The sequence below is a fragment of the Chrysemys picta genome, chromosome 1 (genome assembly GCF_011386835.1).
Source record: "Chrysemys picta bellii isolate R12L10 chromosome 1, ASM1138683v2, whole genome shotgun sequence".
Classification (NCBI taxonomy): domain Eukaryota; kingdom Metazoa; phylum Chordata; order Testudines; family Emydidae; genus Chrysemys; species Chrysemys picta.
The window spans coordinates 196,022,082-196,041,126 of record NC_088791.1 but is presented as its reverse complement, the minus strand read 5'-3'; the positions used below and the strand labels follow the sequence as shown (position 1 = coordinate 196,041,126).

General features: G+C 49.5%; 1 protein-coding gene across 6 annotated transcripts in view; it reads right to left on the bottom strand.

Annotated features, from left to right (window-relative positions):
- Positions 1–12,989, bottom strand: part of B3GALT5 (beta-1,3-galactosyltransferase 5) — a 47,209-nt gene extending 34,220 nt beyond the window's left edge. For 4 of the 6 annotated variants that reach the window (XM_042859224.2, XM_042859227.2, XM_042859226.2 and 1 more), the window contains exon 1: positions 12,827–12,989. The gene's annotated coding sequence lies outside the window, so the exon portion shown is untranslated. The remainder of the gene's footprint in view (positions 1–12,826) is intronic. The other 2 variants (XM_042859231.2, XM_042859230.2) reach the window with 2 other exon arrangements.
- Positions 12,990–19,045: the final 6,056 nt, after the last annotated feature.

Here is a 19,045-nt window from a genome sequence, read left to right as displayed (position 1 = left end):
TGTATTTCTTCCATAAGTATCTTCCCCTCACCCCCCCCCATATCTGTTCTAAAAAAGTTCACACAAAACCCCCACCAATCCACAGTTTCTCCTAAACAGAAGAAATTTGCTCAACTGCCCTTGAATCATTTCCCAGAGTGCCTTGCATACTCACTTCAGAAAATAAAAAGTTTAAATGAGTTTCTAGGACCCAACCCCACACTTCTTCTTTTTTTGGCAAAGTTAACCCTGAAAGTGCAGTTGACAGGACAAGATTTCAGTGCTATTTACTTAAAGAAAATCAAATGTTTTTGTTTACAGTCCCCACCACAGCATAGTGGGGACCGGTGTCCGGGGCGCTGCCATGTGGGGCCTGCGTCCCGCTCTCCGGGGCTCCGCTCTCTCTGGGGCTACTCTGCCCCAGCTCCTCAGTCCCCTGCCGGGGCAGTCCCCCAGCTCTGCCCTCCTGGATCCCAGCCGGTCCTGGAGGCAGGAGGCCTGGGTGGAAGGGCCCTGGGCTGAGGCGTGGCCTGGGAGCCCCGCTGTTTACTTCAACCCTGCCAGCGCCGGACCGGCTGGAGGCAAGGGGGGAGCGGGTGGAGTCAGAACTGGTGGGGGGAGCCCAGAGCTGGGGAGGCAGGGGTGTGTGGGGGGCAGCCAAAATTGTTTTTGCTTGGGGCAGCAAAAAACCTAGAGCCGGCCCTGGCCTGGGGTATTTGATTCGTTCACACACAGGAGTTCATTTCCTCTCTAACTTAATCCTCGGGGAATAGATTCTGCATTCCTTCCACAGAATAAGGGTCAGGGTTGCAGTATCTGGCCCTTCCTCTATATGTATTTCTTCCATAAGTATCTTCCCCTCACCCCCCCCCATATCTGTTCTAAAAAAGTTCACACAAAACCCCCACCAATCCACAGTTTCTCCTAAACAGAAGAAATTTGCTCAACTGCCCTTGAATCATTTCCCAGAGTGCCTTGCATACTCACTTCAGAAAATAAAAAGTTTAAATGAGTTTCTAGGGCCCAACCCCACACTTCTTCTTTTTTTGGCAAAGTTAACCCTGAAAGTGCAGTTGACAGGACAAGATTTCAGTGCTATTTACTTAAAGAAAATCAAATGTTTTTGTTTACAGTCCCCACCACAGCAATTTGCAAGCCCAGCCTTTGGGCCTCTATAGCCCATGGCAATGGGGACCACCATGTTCAGATGGTCATCTGGACCAATTCATTTTTGTAATTGGAGCATTTGGTGTGCCAGGGCTGATGTAGGGTTACCATATTTTGAGTGTCCAAAAAGAGGACACTCCACGGGGCCCCGGCCCCGCCCCCAGCCCCACCCATGCCCCAACTCCACCCCTTCCCCAAAGTCCCCGCCCCAACTCCGCCCCCTCCCCTGCTTCCCGCGAACATTTGATTGGCGGGAAGCCTGAAGCAGGTAAAGGGGATAGGGTGGAGGGAGGAGGCGCGGCCCAGTCTGGCCCCCCCGGCGTCTCCAGCCTGGGTCGGCTCAGGCCCTGGGGTGCCAGCCCTGGGCCAGCCCCCGGCCGAGCACCCCCAGCCCGCCCAGCACCGCCGGCCCGGCCCCGGCCCCCGGCTCAGCACCCCCGGCCCCCGGCCCAGCACCACCGGCCCGGCCCCGGCCCCCGGCTCAGCACCGCCAGCCCGGCCCCGGCCCCAGGCCCAGCACCGCCGGCCCGCATGTCCCAATTTTCCCGGACATGTCCGGCTTTTTGGGATTTCCCCTCGGACGGGGATTTGAGGCCCAAAAAGCCGGACATGTCCGGGAAAATCCAGACGTATGGTAACCCTAGGCTGATGTGAACTGCCTCCAGACTGCTGGCTGCCTGCCTGCAGCTTGTACAGTTCATGAGCTGCCTATGTGGCCCTTAGGCCCTGCAAAACCGCATGTATGTGATTAACTTTAAGCATGTAATTGAACTCAATGAGGGCATTAAGTTCAATAGGACTACTGACACACTTAAAATGAGGCATATGCATAAGTCTCAGCAGGGTCAGGGCCTTAGTCATAAAAGGCCTGGCCCTGTCAAGTGTTAAGAACTCCTGTGAGGCAATGAGTGCCCTCAACTCCCATTGAAGGGATGAATGAACTCCTCTAGAATGTACAGCGACTCTACGATATTCTACAGAGGGGTTTCACATAAAAGCACTTGCACCTTTTAGATTTTATTCGGTAATCCCTTTAAATCAGCCTCCAAATTTTGATAGTGCAGGTCATGATTTTTCCCAGGATTAAATACTGGTAGACTTTGCAGTATCTTATCCACTGATAATAGGAAAACAGTACTGCTAAAGCTGCACCATCTGGTAGCCTCTAATAATGAGCCAAGTATAAATAAGTGCTGTATCACCCATATAGTTGCATATGTCACAGTTCAAGGGACGCTGCAGCTGTATTCCCCCACCATGGTCCACCAACAGCACCGTCTTTAGGCTTCTGGCTCCCAGCCATCACTCCCTCCTGACCGGGGATTTGAAGTCTGCATAGCTCCCTGCCATACACTGTGATAGTGTCAGCAAGCCAGTCTGCCTGAACAGGCCAGCACCTGTGCTTTGCTTTATAACCAGTGTATTGCCCAGAGTTATAAGTTACCACACAGCTCCTTCTAAGCAACCACATTTATTCTTCAGGTAAAAGCATTATAGAGAAAACATATGAAAACAATAAAAGTTCCTAAACGCATGCTAAAAAGCTCACTAGAGATCATCCCCCCGCAACTTCAGTCTAGGGCAGTGGTAGGTTTTAATCCTTCAAAACCCACAGCTTGGTTTCTCCTGTGGTTACAAGTTCATATCCATCTGAGGGCTAGTCTACACTGGCAACGCTAAAGCGCTGCCGCGGCAGCACTGCCATGGCAGTGCTTTAACATGCCTTGTGTGGTCGCGGCGCAGCGCTGGGAGAGCTAACCACCTCAACAAGGGGCGTAGCTGGGGCACTGATTACACTGGCGCTTTACAGCGCTGCAACTTGCTGTGCTCAGGGGTATGGTTTTTTATACAGCTGGGGCCTTTGATCTTGGCCTTCTGTAACAGCTAATTGGCAGACAATGACCCTCTCCTCAGGGCACAGCTTTGAAAGGCTGGGTTTTTGCATAACTGGAGTTGGGGAATTTGCATTAACTTCTCCCAATGGATTCCGCAGGAAATCCACTTAACACTGTGGAGGAAAGGACCCCTCCCCCAATTTATTGGGCCTCTGTTTGCTGGCCTGGGCCTGCTTTATAGCTAACAAACCTAAAACCTGAACCAAACTGAGGGTATGTCTACACTACGAAATTAGTTCGAATTTATAGAAGCCGGTTTTATAGAAATCGGTTGTATACAGCCGATTGTGTGTGTCCCCACATAAAATGCTCTAAGTGCTCTAGTCGGCGGACCGCGTCCGCAGTACGAGGCTAGCGTCGACTTCCGGAGCATTGCACTATGGGTAGCTATCCCACAGCTATCCCACAGTTCCCGCAGTCTCCGCCGCCCCTTGGAATTCTGGGTTGAAATCCCAATGCCTGGATGATGCAAAACAGTGTCGCAGGAGGTTCTGGGTACATGTCGTCAGGCCCCTCCCCCTCCGTCACAGCAACGGCAGACAATAGATTTGTTGGGTTACCTGTGCAGACAACATACCACGGCAAGCATGGAGCCCGCTCAGCTCACCGTCACCATATGTCATCTGGGTGCCGGCAGACGTGGGACTGCATTGCTACACAGCAGCAGCTGCTAACTGCCTTTTGGCGGTAGACGGTGCAGTAGACTGGTAGCCTTCATTGGCGATCTGGGTGCTGGCAGCCGTGGGGCTGCATTGCACCAGCCCCTTGCCTTTTGGCAGTAGATGGTGTATTACGACTGGTAACCGTCCTATTACAAGTTGGCTCATCGCACATTAGCAGAATCTTCCCTGAGCAGCAGATTGTGCAATAGGCCTGAAGGCCATCATAATACACTAACTGCCAAGCGCCCAGTATTTGCTGCCAAGCACCCAGAAAGATGCCGAGGGCTATCAGTCACGCTGCACCGTCGTCTTAAGATGTAAAAAATAGATTTGCTCTGTATTCATTTGCTTCCCCCTCCCTCCGTCAAATCAACGGCCTGCTAAACCCAGGGTTTTCAGTTTAATCTTTGGGGGGAGCATTCTGTGTGACAGTTGTTTGTGTTTCTCCCTGATGCACAGCCACCGTTCTTGATTTTAATTCCCTGTACCTGTACGCCATGTCGTCACTCGGCCCGCCCTCCCTCCTTCCCCTAGTCCGTCAGATACTACTTTCGCGCCTTTTTTTGGAATTCTGGGTTGAGATCCCAATGCCCGGATGATGCAAAACAGTGTCGCGGGAGGTTCTGGGTACATGTCGTCAGGCCCCTCCCCCGCCGTCACAGCAACGGCAGACAATAGATTCGCGCCTTTTTACCTGGGTTACCTGTGCAGACAACATACCACAGCAAGCATGGAGCCCGCTCAGCTCAGCTGAGCTCACCGTCACCATATGTCCTCTGGGTGCCGGCAGACGTGGGACTGCATTGCTACACAGCAGCAGCTGCTAACTGCCTTTTGGCGGTAGACGGTGTAGCATGACTAATAGTCGTGGGGCTGGCAGCCGTAGGGCTGCATTGCACCAGCCCCTTGCCCTTTGGTAGAAGATGGTATATTATGACTGGTATCCGTCATCGTCATACTGCAGTGGCTGTCAATCATGGGCACCTGGGCAGACATGCTACTGTCTTGATGATGATGGCTATCAGTCGTAGTATACTATTTTCTGCCAATTGCCCAGTATTGTCTGCTAAGCACCCAGAAGAGGCCGAGGGCGATCTGGGTGCTGGCGGACGTGGGGCTGGCAGATGTGGGGCTGCATTGCTACACAGCAGCAGCCCCTTGCCTTTTGGTAGAAGATGGTATATTACGATTGGTATCCATCGTCATCGTACTGCAGAGGCTATCAGTCATGCTGCACCGTCGGCTGCCAGCTTAAGATGTAAAAAATAGATTTGTTCTGTATTCATTTGCTTCCCCTTCCTCCGTGAAATCAACGGCCTGCTAAACCCAGGGTTTTCAGTTTAATCTTTGGGGGGACCATTCTGTGTGACAGTTGTTTGTGTTTCTCCCTGATGCACAGCCACCTTTCTTGATTTTAATTCCCTGTTCCTGTACCTGTACGCCATGTCGTCACTCGGCCCTCCCTCCCTCCCGCCCTCCCTCCTTCTCCTGGTCCATCAGATACTAGTTTCGCGCCTTTTTTCTGACCAGGCGCCATAGCTAGCACTGGGATCATGGAGCCCGCTCAGATCACCGCGGCAATTATGAGCACTATAAACACCACGCGCATTGTCCTGGAGTATATGCAGAGCCAGGACATGCCAAGGCGAAACCCGGACCAGCCGAGGAGGCGATTGCAGCGCGGCGAAGAGAGTGATGAGGAAATTGACATGGACATAGACCTCTCACAAGGCACAGGCCCCAGCAATGTGGAAATCATGGTGTCACTGGGGCAGGTTCATGCCGTGGAATGCCGATTCTGGGCCCGGGAAACAAGCACAGACTGGTGGGACCGCATCGTGCTGCAGGTGTGGGACGATTCCCAGTGGCTGCGAAACTTTCGCATGCGTAAGGCCACTTTCATGGAACTTTGTGACTTGCTTTCCCCTGCCCTGAAACGCCAGGATACCAAGATGAGAGCAGCCCTCACAGTTGAGAAGCGAGTGGCGATAGCCCTGTGGAAGCTTGCAACGCCAGACAGCCACCGGTCAGTCGGGAATCAATTTGGAGTGGGCAAATCTACGGTGGGGGCTGCTGTGATCCAATTTGCCAGGGCAATGAAAGACCTGGTGATATCAAGGGTAGTGACTCTGGGCAACGTGCAGGCAATAGTGGATGGTTTTGCTGAAATGGGATTCCCAAACTGTGGCGGGGCCATAGACGGAACCCATATCCCTATCTTGTCATCGGAGCACCAAGCCACCGACTACGTAAACCGCAAGGGGTACTTTTCAATGCTGCTGCAAGCCCTGGTGGATCACAAGGGACGTTTCACCAACATCAACGTGGGATGGCCGGGAAAGGTACATGATGCTCGCGTCTTCAGGAACTCTGCTCTGTTTCGAAAGCTGGAGGAAGGGACTTTCTTCCCGGACCAGAAAGTAACCGTTGGGGATGTTGAAATGCCTATCGTGATCCTTGGGGACCCAGCCTACCCCTTAATGCCATGGCTCATGAAGCCGTACACAGGCAGCCTGGACAGTAGTCAGGACCTGTTCAACTACAGGCTGAGCAAGTGCCGAATGGTGGTGGAATGTGCATTTGGACGTTTAAAAGCGCGCTGGCGCAGCTTACTGACTCGCTCAGACCTCAGCGAAAAGAATATCCCCATTGTTATTGTTGCTTGCTGTGCGCTCCACAATATCTGTGAGAGTAAGGGGGAGACATTTATGGCGGGGTGGGAGGTTGAGGCAACTCGCCTGGCCGCTGATTACGCTCAGCCAGACACCAGGGCGGTTAGAGGAGCACAGCAGGGCGCGGTGCGCATCAGAGAAGCTTTGAAAACGAGTTTTGTGACTGGCCAGGCTACTGTGTGAAACTTCTGTTTGTTTCTCCTTGATGAACCCTCCAACCCCCCCCCCCCCGACCCGGTTCACTCTACTTCCCTGTAAACCAACCACCCCACCCCACCGTCCCCTCCCCAATTCGAGCACCGCTTGCAGAGGCAATAAAGTCATTGTTTTTTCACATTCATGCATTCTTTATTAGTTCCTCACAGAAGTAGGGGGATAATTGCCAAGGTAGCCTGGGATGGGTGGGGGAGGAGGGATGGAAAAGGACACACTGCATTTTAAAACTTTAACTCTTATTGAAGGCCAGCCTTCTGATGCTTGGGCGATCATCTGGGGTGGAGTGACTGGGTGGACGGAGGCCCCCCCACCGTGTTCTTGGGCGTCTGGGTGAGGAGGCTATGGAACTTGGGGAGGAGGGCTGTTGGTTAAACAGGGGCTGTAGCGGCGGTCTCTGCTCCTGCTGCCTTTCCTGCAGCTCAACCATATGCTCGAGCATATCAGTTTGATGCTCCAGCAGACGGAGCATTGACTCTTGCCGTCTGTCTGCAAGCTGACGCCACCTATCGTCTTCAGCCCACCACTTGCTCTTTTCATCCCGCCATTCAGCCCGCCACCTCTCCTCTCGTTCATATTGTGCTTTTCTCATGTCCGACATTGACTGCCTCCACGCATTCTGCTGTGCTCTATCAGCGTGGGAGGACATCTGCAGCTCCGTGAGCATATCGTCCCGCGTCCTCCGTTTTCTCTTTCTAATGTTCACTAGCCTCTGCGAAGGAGAAACATTTGCAGCTGGTGGAGGTAGGGTGACCAGACAGCAAGTGTGAAAAATCAGGACAGGGGGTGGGGGGTAATAGGAGCCTATATAAGAAAAAGACCCAAAAATCGGGACTGTCCCTATAAAATCGGGACATCTGGTCACCCTGGGTGGAGGAGAAGGGAGAGGTGGTTAAAAAAGACACATTTTAGAGAACAATGGGTACACTCTTTCATTACAAGGTCGCATTTTTCCTCTGCCTGCCGGTTTGGTATGAGAGATCACTCACGCAGTGCCCCAGGCAACATATTTCACCTTGCAGGCAGCCATGGTAGGCCACAGTGTTTTGGCTTTTTTAACCTTCTTAACATGCGGGAAAGGTTTCGAACAGCAGCGCATTTCCCATATCAAGGATGAATTGGGTTGGCCATTTAAAATGGGTTTTCAATGTAAAAGGAGGGGCTGCGGTTTCCCGGTTAACATGCGGCACAAACCCAAGTAAACCACCCCCCCCACACACACACACACGATTCTCTGGGATGATCACTTCACCCCTCCCCCCACCGCGTGGTTAACAGCGGGGAACATTTCTGTTCAGAAAAGCAGGAACGGGCACCTCTGAATGTCCCCTTAATAAAATCACCCCATTTCAACCAGGTGACCGTGAATGATATCACTCTCCTGAGGATAACAAAGAGAGATAAGGAATGGATATTGTCTGAATGCCAGCAAACACCGGGACCATACGCTACCATGCTTTGTTATGCAATGATTCCAGACTACGTGCTACTGGCCTGGAGTACATGAAGGAGAGCTTTCTGGAGATGTCCCTGGAGGATTTCCGCTCCATCCCCATATACGTTAACAGACTTTTCCAGTAGATGTACTGGCCGCGATTGCCAGGGCAAATTAATCATTAAACACGCTTGCTTTTAAACCATGTGTAATGTTTACAAATATTTACAAAGGTACACTCACCAGAGGTCTCCTGTGTGCCCTGAGGGTCTTGGGTGAGTTCGGGGGTTACTGGTTCCAGGTCCAGGGTCACAAACATATCCTGGCTGTTGGGGAAACCGGTTTCTCCGCTTCCTTGCTGCTGTGAGCTACCTACAGTACCTCCATCCTCATCTTCCTCGTTCCCCGAACCGTCTTCCCTGTGTGTTTCTCCATTGACGGAGTCATAGCACACGGTTGGGGTAGTGGTGGCTGCACCCCCTAGAATGGCATGCAGCTCCGCATAGAAGCGGCAAGTTTGCGGCTCTGCCCCAGACCTTCCGTTTGCTTCTCTGGCTTTGTGGTAAGCTTGCCGTAGCTCCTTAATTTTCACGCGGCACTGCTGTGTGTCCCTGTTATGGCCTCGGTCCTTCATGGCCTTGGAGACCTTTTCTAATACTTTTCCATTTCTTTTACTGCTACGGAGTTCAGCTAGCACTGATTCATCTCCCCATATGGCGAGCAGATCTCGTACCTCCCGTTAGGTCCATGCTGGAGCTCTTTTGCGATCCTGGGACTCCATCACGGTTACCTGTGCTGATGAGCTCTGCGTGGTCACCTGTGCTCTCCACGCTGAGCAAACAGGAAATGAAATTCAAACGTTCGCGGGTCTTTTCCTGTCTACCTGGTCAGTGCATCTGAGTTGAGAGTGCTGTCCAGAGCGGTCACAATGAAGCACTGTGGGATAGCTCCCAGAGGCCAATAACGTTGAATTCCGTCCACACTACCCCAATTCCGACCCGCAAAGGCCGATTTTATCGCTAATCCCCTCGTCGAAGGTGGTGTAAAGAAATCGGTTTAAAGGACCCTTTAAGTCGAAAGAAAGGGCTTCGTCGTGTGGACGTGTCCAGGCTTAATTCGATTTAACGCTGCTAAAGTCGACCTAAACCCGTAGTGTAGACCAGGCCTAAGATAGTGTTCCATGACTATCTTAGTTTGGGGGAGAGAGGGGCGTAGTGAAAAACCCCCCCAAAAGCAGGAACTATTTGCAATATGCTGGCATGAAGCTTTGTAACGGTAATCTATAGGCAAAAAAAAAAAACATGTGCAACTGTAACCCATGCCCTCCCTTATACCAGTTGTGTAACTACCCCTTGAGATCATTGTGCCCCATGACAAGCATGATGTAATGGTACCCCATAAAAGGTATGGTTGCTAAACACTGGAAAGTACCAGTAGAAACCCTAACCCATATTACATCCATAAAAGGGTTGTTTACAGCAACATTGGAAAGTACCAAAAAGACCCAAGAAGACCCTAACCCCTGTCAAGTGTTAATTCGTATAAGGGTAATTATTACTTAAATGTATGATGTATTTGCGGTTTTTTGCTTTATATAGTCGGGTGTTGCTTTGTATCGGCGGGCGCAGTATCCAATCTGCCACCCCCCAACGTGTTGGTGTGTGTTCAATAAATGGGCCTCAGGCTTGAGTCTCTGATCAAATAACTGCCTGGGTGGTCATTTCCACAACAACACTTATTGTCCCTAAAGTCCATACTTCTCTGGCACATTTTCACTATAGTCTTTTTAACTCCCAGGTCTTACATCTGTCACCAGGGCCAGCTCCAGGCACCAGCTTGCCAAGCAGGTGCTTGGGGCGGCCACTCTGGAGAGGGGCGGCAGGTCCAACTATTCGGTGGCAATTCGGCGGACGGTCCCTCACTCCCGCTCGGCGCGAAGGACCTCCCGCCGAATTGCCACCGCAGATCGCGATTGCGATCGCGGCTTTTTTTTTTTTTTTTTTTTGGCGCCGCTTGGGGCAGCAAAAAACCCTGGAGCCGGCCCTGTCTGTCACCATCTAGAGAGGTTACATATGATCCTAGCCCACAATAATACATACACTTAATGCAATAAGGTCTTTCAAGTATATTGCTGGAAATTGCTAAATCTGTCACAGCATGAACATAGATTCATAGACTTTAAGGCCAGAAGAGGGACCGTTATGACCAGCTGTTTTAACCTCATGCCTAACTCAGGCCAAAGAATTTCACCTAGTGATTCCTGCATCAACTCAGGAACTTGTAGTTAACATGGAACATACATTTTAGAGAGACAGCCACTCTTTATTTAAATAGTGCTGGTTGGGAATTTTCCAATGAACCAGTTTTTCATCAGAAAATGCCAATTCAATGAAACTGAAATATTTTGTAGAAACATTTTGGTTTCAATGAACTTTCACTGAAACACAGGCAGGTTTCCATTAGACACCTGCCTAGTTTCCTGCCAGCTTCCATGGTGAGCTGCTCTGGAGCCAGGCTTCTACTGTCAGCAGCCCAAGTTCAAGCTGGGGCTCTCAGGTCTTCTACGCCCCCCTGCTCCATGGCAGGGAGCCCAGCAGCCTGGAAAGCATGGGGAGCTCTGGATCACGCAGCCTGGGGAGTCTCCCAGGAGTCAGGACAGCCAGCTGCTCCATTTCATTTAGAAAAAAATCAAACCAAAACTGTTTGATTTGTCTAAAACAACAAAATTCATAATTTCCATCCTGTGGCAAATGTAGAAATTTCTAGTTTTCTAAAGTGTTGGACTTTCTCATGGAAAGGAATTTCCAAGTTTCAACCAGCTCTTGATTTAAAGACCGCAAATGACAGAGGATCCACCCCATTCCTTGATAAGCTGTTTCAGTGGTTAACATTTGTGCCATATTTTCAGTGTGAATTTATATAGCTTCAACTTCCAGCCTTAGATCTTGTTATGCCTTTGCCCGCTGGATTAAAGAGCCTCCCAGAATCAGAAATCTTCTCCCTGTTTAGGCATTTATAGACCATGATCCAGGAACGGCTGAAGGTCCCTAAAAATGGGGAGGCCAATGGTGCACGAACTGTGGCCCCACCCTTTTTGCTGCCCCTCCCCCCTGGGGCCCTGCCCCTGCACCTCCCCTTCTCTCCAAGGCCCCACCCTCACGCCACCCATTCCCTTGAGCCCCCGCCTTCGCACCATTCCTTATCCTGAGGCCCCACTCCTGCATCACTTCTTCCCCCCAAAAAATTTTAGATGGAGGTCATACCCCTTTAGAAATTCAACCTGTGGTTCATGGACCCCTACCACAGAAGTCTTAGACTGAAAACTGACTGAACAGAATTCATCTATAAACTACACAGCAATGAAACAGCCCCCCAGCCTGAGCCCCATGAGCCCAAGTCGGCTGGCATTGTCCAGCTGCGGGTTTTTCTTTGCTGTGTAGACACACCCTAGGAAACCCCAGGAGGATTAACAAAGGATCAATTGATAATAGCTAGCTAACAATTTGCAATATTTAGTTATGAGTCACATCCCAGTCCTCTTTGACAACTGGACCTGTCTACCATATATGCATTAAATCTTCTCTTTCCTCACAATTTGGGCCAACATTTATCCCCATTCAATCTATATACTCTATATATTTTTAACCTGACTGCTGTGAAAAACCATTGAAATATTATCTTAAAGACATTTTCTTTTATCATACCACCGAGTCCTCTTTTCCAGATCAAAGCCCATTCCTCTGGGGTAATTCATGTATTAAAATTTCCCCACCATGTCATATATGGACATTTCTTTTTTAGGAAAGTTGTCTGCAAAGATTAAGATATTAATTATAATTTTGTGTTTCCTAGTTGACCAGAAGCCATCATTTCTATTAAATTAGTTTCTGTATAAAAATTTTCTAGGTGGCTAAGTAATATAATACCTAAGGTACTGGTACCATGGGAGACTGGGTCAACTGATTATTATTATTATTTTATTTATTTCTGGTTGTTCATTTACTGAAAGCTCGATTTTTTGACAAAAAATGGACATTTACTGAAAAAATAAAAAAAGACAGTGTCTGTGCAAACAAATATTTTGACTGACAATTTTTGACCGGCTCTATTTATAAGTTATTGACAACTTTTTACCAGCCTTAATTTCACTTTAATTTATACTGTTTTCCAGAAGAAAGAGCCAGTGGTCAGCTATGGAGAGCGAAGTTCTTAAGGGCAGCCGCTGGGATTCTGTGCCTCTCCATATAGAGGAAGCAGCCCCTTTGCTCCCCAAAACTGAAGTTGTGACAGGCGCTTGTACAGGTCAAGCAAATGCGGGAAGGCTCCCTATGCATTCCCACCCTTCCTCCCACACCACACTGGAGCTCTGAGCTAGGTAAGTGTGTTGCTGTTAGCACAATAGAACAAAGTACTGTATTAAAAAGAGTCCCTCCTCCTTGTAATTCTCTTGCCTTTGAGCATGTAAGCACCTGCTTTTAGCTTTCAAATGGAGCTCAGTAAATGGAGTTCCAGTTTAGAAAAATAAGGCAATTTAATTTTTGTTTTGAAAACATACTTCTCAGTTAAGAAATGTTAAGAAAATACCGCATAACACATGCACAACAAATTATTGTTGCTTCATTTATACAGCAGCCTCCTCGGAGCCAATTCAGCAAAGTAGACAAACATTTTGATTCATAGCTACATCTAACAGGAACCTTCAGGTATAGTCAGATATTAAAATAAACTCTTTTGTTATATGAACTACTTTTTGCTAATGTAAATCCCCAGAGTTTGAGAGTAATTAAGTATGTCAAGACTCACATTTTCCCCTCAGGTCTTCAGGCTCAAGATGTGCCCGTGCTAATATTGCAATCAGCCTCCTTTCTGTGCCCACTTGAATATAGAAAAGCCTTTGGTGCACTGATTAAAATCCCAGGAATGAGGCCTCTTGGACTGTGAGAACCACTTCAAGTATGTCAATGCAGTAACCATGGTAACCAAGCTACTCATGCATACTTGGTGTATATGAAGTCATGGCATAACGGTACGGGAAAAATTAAAATAAAATGGTTACAATCAAAATTATATTGCAGTTTAACTCTGCAGAATAATGACTGTCTTTAAGAAATGAAGAAATACAAAACATCAGGAGTAAACTTTTACTATTCAACAATCAGACATTTAAACAGTTATGTAGTCTCTCTAGTTCAGCTTGTCATAGGTTTCTATTTAAAGCATGATTTTGAACACTGACTCTCCAAGCCATATACAGTAATCTTAAGAAGTTTGAGAGCCGGGCATGCCTGCAGGGGCTCAGGGCTTCTGCCCCTCGTGTGAGGCTCTAGTTGGGGCTCAGGACTTCTACCCCACATGGGAGGCACCAGCCGGGGCTCAGGGCTTCTGCCCCATGTGAAAGGTGCCAGCCGGGGCTTGGGGCTTCTGCCCTGCAGGGTTTGCCTGCCCCGCTCCTGCTGAAGCCCCAATCCCCGGCAGGCACTCTCTGTGGGACTGAAGCACTGAGACCCCCCTTCCCATAGGTACTGGAAGTAGGGTTACCATACGTCCAGATTTCCCCAGACATGTCCGGCTTTTTGGTGCTCAAATCCTCGTCCGGGGGGAATTTCCAAAGAGCTGGACATGTCCGGGGAAATAGGGAGGCATAAGCCAGGGTCCGCCCAGCACGATCCACCGGGTCCGCAGCGCAGCCCAGACGCCCCAGCTACAATGCTCAGGCGGGGAATGGGGGGGGCTCGGGCTTCCCTCGCGGGCGGGGACCCCCCAGGCACTGGGGGACCCTTCCTGTGGCCCCGTTGCCCCGCGCAGCTCGGAACCCGGCGCCACGGGAGCTGTTTCCGGTGGGGACAGATAGGCCAGGGAACGTGCTTGGCGGTGGGAAGGAAGCTGAGGCCGGGGCTGCAGGGACCGGCGCCGCCGAGTGTCTGAAGCCCCCAGCAGGCAGAGGCTGCCGGGGGAGCGGGGGAGCAGGGCAGGCGGGGGCATAGAGGCTGCAGGGCGAGTGGGGAGCAGGGGTCACAGAGACTGCAGGGCGAGTGGGGAGCAGGGGTCTCAGAGGCGGCAGGGGCAGGGCAGGCAGGGGGCGCGGAGGCTGCAGGGCGAGTGGGAAGCAGGGGTCTCAGAGGCGGCAGGGGCAGGGCAGGCAGGGGGCGCGGAGGCTGCAGGGCGAGTGGGAAGCAGGGGTCTCAGAGGCTGCAGGAACGGGGGGGCTGCAGGGTGAGTGGGGAGCAGGGAAGCACTTAGCAACCCCCAACCAAGATCAGAGCGGGAGGGAGGAGGGGGAATGCAGGGTGCTCAGAGGAGGGGGCAGTGTTGGGGCAGGGACTTTGGGGAAGGGGCGGGGCTGGGGCCGGGGGTGGGGAAGGGGCAGAGTTGGGACAGGGCAAGGGCCCCCATGGAGTGTCCTCTTTTTTCAGTGTTGAAATATGGTAACCCTAACTGGAAGTAGGAGTTCTGGGGGTTCTGCCACACCCCTTGGCTTGAAGTAGTTTCCATTACATACAACGTTTACAGTTTGGTTCAATTAGGGTTACCATTCGTCCGGATTCCCCCGGACATGTCCGGCTTTTTCGGGTTAAAAATAGCGTCCGGGGGGAATTTGTCAATGTCCGGACTTCCCCTCCTCCCCCCCCCCCCCCCATGCAGAGCGTGCGCGCGGCTTACAGAGCAGCCGGTGCTCCAACAGCCAGAGCCAGAGCCCTGCTTGCACTTCCCCCTCCTCTCTCCTGAAACTTGACACCCCTCTCCTCCTCCCCCTCCCTCCCCCCGCCCTGCACTCACAGATCACCAGCCGTTCGCCTGGAGCTCCGAGCCTGCTGCCCTCCCCCGCTGTCGAGCGCCCTGCTCTACAGCACAGTAAGGGGGCAGGGGGCCAGAGAAGCGGCAAGGAGGTTCTGGGGGGGGGTAATCAAGAGACAGGGAGCAGGGGGAGGGTTGGATGGGTCAGGGAGTTCGGGGGGGCTGTCTGGGGGTTGGGGGTGTAAGGTTTTGGGCAGAGTACAGGTGGGGGGTCTCAGGAGGGGGCAGTTAGGGGACAAGGAGCAGGGGGGGTGTTCGGGAGTTCTGGGGGGGCTGTCTGGGGGTTGGGGGTGTAAGGTTTTGGGCAGTCAGGGTACAGGTGGGGGGGTCTCAGGAGGGGGCAGTTAGGGGACAAGGCACAGGGAGGCTTAGGTAGGGGGTGGGGTTCTGGAGGGCAGTTAGGAGCAGGGGTCCCAGGAGGGGGCAGTCAGGGGACAAGGAGCGGGGGGGGGGGTCGGGAGTTCGGGGCGGGCTTTCTGGGGGAGGGTGGATAAGGTTTTGGGCAGTCAGGGTACAGGTAGGGGGTAGGGTCCTAGGGGGCCAGTTAGGATGTGGGGAAGGTCTCAGGAGGAGGCAATCAGGGGACAAGAGGCAGGGAGGCTTAGGGAGGGGGTGGAGTCCTGGGGGGCAATTAGGGAGAGGGGTCTTAGGAAGGGGCAGTTAGGGGATAAGGAACAGGGAGGCTTAGGTAGGGGGTGGGGTTCTGGAGGGCAGTTAGGAGCAGGGGTCCCAGGAGGGGGCAGTCAGGGGACAGGGAGCAGAGGGGTTTAGATGGGTCAGGAGTTCTGGGGGGGGGGGCTGTCAGGGGGGGTGTGTGGATAAGGGTTGGGGCAGTCAGGGGACAGGTAGGGGGTAGGGTCCTAGGGGGCCAGTTAGGATGTGGGGAAGGTCTCAGGAGGAGGCAGTCAGGGGACAAGAGGCAGGGAGGCTTAGGGAGGGGGTGGAGTCCTGGGGGGCAGTCAGGGGACAAGGAGTGGGGGGGAGGGTTGGGGGTTCTGAGGGGGCAGGAAGTGGGAGGGAGTGGAAGGGGCAGGGGCGGGGCTAGGACAGGGCAGGGGCGGGGCTAGGACAGGATGGGGCGGGGCTAGGACAGGATGGGGCGGGGCTAGGGCGGGGCTCCTCCCGTCCTCTTTTTTGATTGTTGAAATATGGTAACCCTAGTTCAATAGCTCTCAGCACCCCTACTATAAACATGGTTCCAGTGGCCCTGTCCCTCCCCGCTGAGCAGAAGCCCCTAGCCCCACCACCGCACTGCAGGGCAGAAGCTCTGAGCTCTCCCCTCCCGACCCCCACCCCCCAGTCTGGTAGGCGCAGAATTGGGGGGGCAGAGGGAGCTCTGCGAGCCACACTTTAACTGTAAAAGAGCCACATGTGGCTCGCAAGCTGCAGTTTGGCCACCCCTGTCCTAGAATTTCAGCAAAGGGAAACCAATTTCCCTGAAATTTCATGCGTATACTTCTACAGAACCTGAAGAGACATGTTCAGGACAGTTTGAAGTTAATGAAACAAGACATAATATTAATTATTACAATAGATATAAGAGATTAAAAGAAAAAGATGATTCACTTTTCAGAAGTTTCCTAAGCTTTTTTGCTACTTGATATTTCAAAAACATCTTGGCCTGGCAACTCTAGATTTGTTTTATTCTATTTACTTTAGTGTGGATTGACTAGTTTTTGAAAGGGGATGTGATTTTAGGAGCAATTTGTTTCTTAAAAAAAAGTCTGAGAAGTTACAGAGTTACTAGAGAAACTTGGACTGTGGCTTCTTAAAAAGCTGAGGACCAGATTATGCTCTGAGTCACAATGATGTAAATCCAGAATAACTCCATTGAAGCGAATGAGGCCAAGTTTTCCCCTCAGATACAGATACACACAACTCATTCTGGATTCTCTGGAAGCTGTCTGTATGTATTGGGGAGGGATAGCTCAGTGGTTTGAGTGTTGGCCTGCTAAACCCAGGGTTGTGAATTCAATCCTTGAGGGGGCCACTTAGGGATCTGGGGCAAAATCAGTACTTGGTCCTGCTAGTGAAGGAAGGGGGCTGGACTTGATGACCTTTCAAGGTCCCTTCCAGCTCTAGGAGATAGGATATCTCCATTAATTTATTTTTATTTTATTTTATGTATTTGAAGGGACAATTTAACCCAGGATTTCAATAGTCTGACTGAAAGCAGAATTTGACCCTGTATTTGTGCTTCCTGGTTAATATATGTGGGATTTAAAATTAAACAATCCCCAGATGAAGGCTCCATGCCATCACAATACTTCTTCTGAGGTTTTAAGCCTCACAGGAAGTTTGTAAATGCTACATTAGTCCTGGACCTTCCAAAGGCTTCCTCTCCCTCTACTTGGTAGTTATTAAATGTTTAAAAACTGGGAATTGTAAATTAAGGACAAAGGCCCAGCGATTCACAGATCACTTAACTCTCATTGATATAAATGAGAGTTATGTACCTAAATACCTTTGAGGATGGAGTCAGGCACCCGAATACCTTTTGGGAATCTGGGCCTAAATTTCCAAAATACCAAACATTTGAAAGTTTGGAAATTTACAGTTAACATAGTGCAAATAACCTTAACTCTACCTTGTCTTCATATCTCTGACTGCTCTACATCTGTGTGGGACACACTGACAGCTGCACATCATAACTTTTTCTACTGTATTTTCAGTATTTTCCCTGTAATGTTTCATACTAAGCAGACTAATATGAAGAGACTACATAAGAGCCATGTATCAAACTAGACTATCCTTGATCCTTGCTTTATAAGCCAGCAATACCAGCATCATGTGAGAAACAAAACAACACCAATCCTACATTCCTGTTATAGTAAAGAGACAACAATATTTTCATATCTTGCCTACTATGTACAATGTCACTGTAATAAAACACATAACCAAGGCAAATTAATAAGGAATATGTTTAACCCACACCCGTTCACTCACCTTCTTTCTGGAAACTACAATGACAACTATAATTATCTCAAACACTCTCTTGATATGAGGCTGAGATCCAAACATCTGAAAACAACCCTCCTTCCTGCCCCCCATCATTGATCAAATAAGGCCTGTAAATCATAGAAAACCTATTCTCCAAAATAAACGATTACCTGTTGCATGTAGACGATAAAGGATCTAGGACAATTACAACTGGTGAAAAAATCCAATATTATTTCAGTGAAAAATTTTGAACAAAACAATTTCATTCTAAATTTTTCACTGAACATTTCTATTTTTTCATTTAAAAAATCATAATGAAAAGTTGTTGGTTTGAATTCACACCTTTGTTTAATTTTGTTTTTTTTTTTTGAAAACCAAAAAGTAATAAAAATGTCAGTTCAAAAGAAAATTATTACTATTTTAATTTTTCATTTCATTTCATTTCATTTTCTATAAAATATTTTGATTTTGACAAAGTTGCTGTTTTTTCTTATAAAAAAAAAATGTGGCCTGAAAATTTAAACCAGCTCTAATGAAAAAAAAAATTGAAAAGTAATTGTGATAATTATCAGATATTTTTCAATGTCATGGAATGATGCACGGTATCGCAACGTGGGGACAGCCTTTGTGGAATCTTAACTCTGAATTTCCACACCTGTGTAGTTTACTAAAACTTTAGTTCAGATTCATCCTGTGTTAAAGGAGTTATTGCACAGATTAATTTGGCCCACTACCTTTAACTGAACATTTTCAGGCCCTCATATTACATATTTTTATAATTACGTCACACTCATAAGGTTTTTCTGATGTAACTTATCTGTCTTCATAAGCTTAAGCTTCTTGCCTGGCAATTATAATAAAATGTTGCAAAGAAATAAAAGTGAGTAGTTCTGGGTGTTAGAAGTAGGGTAGAGCAAAAAGAGCCTTCACCATTCATACCACCAGCCCTGGATGAAATAGTATTGCATTAGGCACTAGTACTGATGACTGCTGATTGGAAAAATCAATTTCTTCATGGTGGGTGTGACGTTATTGACATAATCTGGACCATATAGATCATTGTTGCAACCAAGGTCCTGTAGTGGCACCAAATCCGGTATAAAGGGGGTCAAATAAGGTGTCTAAGACAAGATTATGATTTGCTGGTTATGATTATGCTATCTGTATGCATATATCATTTTTGTATTTAAAGTTATAAGTATTGGCTCTATACTATCTGTATTTCAAAATTATGCTGGGTAACATCCCAGACAAATTGGTGTTAGCTCTGCCTAGCCTGCTTGATGG